The sequence below is a fragment of the Priapulus caudatus genome, unplaced genomic scaffold, assembly GCF_000485595.1.
Source record: "Priapulus caudatus unplaced genomic scaffold, Priapulus_caudatus-5.0.1 Scaffold2328, whole genome shotgun sequence".
In the NCBI taxonomy this organism is placed as follows: Eukaryota; Metazoa; Priapulida; class Priapulimorpha; order Priapulimorphida; family Priapulidae; genus Priapulus; species Priapulus caudatus.
The window spans coordinates 16,821-19,002 of NW_014579389.1; positions in this window are offsets into that span (position 1 = coordinate 16,821).

Here is a 2,182-nt window from a genome sequence, read left to right on the forward strand (position 1 = left end):
TGGAGAGGGAGGGGGGAGAGGGAGAGGGGGAGAGGCTGTACCTACCACCGCGACACTGGCACTACGTACGCTCCCTCCAGCTCAGCTTCTCTGTCAGCTTCTGGTGGCAGTGACGAGGGAGAGGGGGAGGGGGAGAGGCTGTACCTGCCGCCGCGACACTGGCACTACGTACACTCAGCTTCTCTGTCAGCTTCTGGTGGCAGTGACGAGGGAGAGGGGGAGGGGGAGAGGCTGTACCTACCGCCGCGACACTGGCACTACGTACGCTCCCTCCAGCTCAGCTTCTCTGTCAGCTTCTGGTGGCAGTGACGAGGGAGGGGGGGAGGGGGAGAGGAGGGGAGAGGGAGAGAGAGAACTTGGGGAGGGCGAGAAAAAGGGAGAAAATTATGCGTGAGAGAAAGAATCGGTTGAACTTGCGAAGAATGTAAACTTGAGTGTTGTTAGCAAAATTGCGATTAGATGAAATCCCCCTGGCTGGATGCGCATAGAAGTAATATTTGCATTGTGTTTAGCGTGTTTGAGAACAAGTCTCATTAATTACGGTGATTGCAGTGGCTAACGACTCTTTTCGTTAATTCATGATGCAATTGATATGATCGCTTATTTGATGCATTGTTCGTGTTATGGTTATAATTTGTTGCTGAGTGTGAGATATACTCAATAAATGCAGAACTGATGGATTTGATCGTGTTTTAATTTGTATCTATCAAATGTCTGTTCACAAGTTCACGTATTGAGCTACAATAAAATTACACTAAAAAATGTGGCGTACAATATTATCAGGGCGCGAATTAGACGCGGCCACCGAATATGGGCAGGCGAAATGTTTTTAGGGCGCGTACGCATCGGCAAAACACCGACCTCCGAGGCCGGTGGTTTCAGCCGTGTTAGCGAGTACCTACATTTTATTTATAGCATTATAATCGAGGCAAATGCCTATATTACTGTTACGGTATAGCCACACCATACTTTACTGCATATTTTACAATTTAGAAATCGAGAAAGCAAGCGTTGAAACATGAAGTTACAACACACATTTGTGAGGCTTGGTAAAAATTGCGTGCCATGATATTTAGTTTAAATACATGAATTGTATTGTTATAGTATATGTGCACATGCAGTATCACTCTTGAATTTAAAATAATTTGTAGAAAAAAAAAACACATACATCCAGGCTTCTCTAAGCAGCACTTATAGCCTGGCGGCCCGCCAGGCTATCGTCGAGCCGCGCGCCATCCTAAAATGCACCCGCCATTACTAATATCATAGCCGCAGCATGGCTAATTAGGCCCATAATAATTAATATAGGCCTATAAATCCATAAGCGGCCTTTCGGGCGATGTTGGCAACTTAGGACCCGTAAAGGCAAGCACCGGCCATGCTATAATGAAAAAGCTTGGAGAACCCTGACATCATGGTAATTTAGATCATGTTTATAATGTAGACCTGTATGAATATATATATCCCTTGCTTATTTCGTTGATTATAATTTATGACAAAACAGTCCTTGGTCTAGTCTGTTGGTCAAATCTTTAGAATGCTAGGTTTGATGCTAGTTTTGTGTGTAAAGTACAGTCTAATCTGTATAACAGTGTAATCTAAGGGCCATTCAAGTAAAGCTCCGTAACTGCACTTTATATACTCTGGATCTGTTCCGTGGCGGTGAATTCAGTGATTAATATTTTTTCTTTTCGACTGCAGTTTAAAGTCGTCATCTCTCAAATAAAGCAAAACTTTAAAAATGAAGACAAATTAGGTCACGACCTATTAGCCGAAATATCACTGATGACTGATGATGACTTGATACTGTTATAGGCTAAAAACGCCAACTAAAAAGAAAACGCGTGAAAAAAAGGAATCGCTTTGTGAACCCATATATGCTTGCATTTGCTTCAGGTAGGACCTGCATCGTTGCAGCAGCAGCAGCTTTGTCGTCATTGTCGTCGTCGCCGCCGGCAACAACAGCATCGTCGTCGTCGCCGCCGGCAACAGCATGTCGTTCCACAAGGGAGGAGGAGGTCTCCCGCGAGGATTTGGTTTCGGTGGATTCTCTCTCGCGAAGAAGGATGCTGCGAGTTACTCCTCCTCCTCCTCCTCATCGTCCGGCCGACCAGGAGGAAGCTACGGACAGAGTGGAGGCTACGCAGGCATGAGCGGTTACACGCGCTCCCACGCAGCGAGG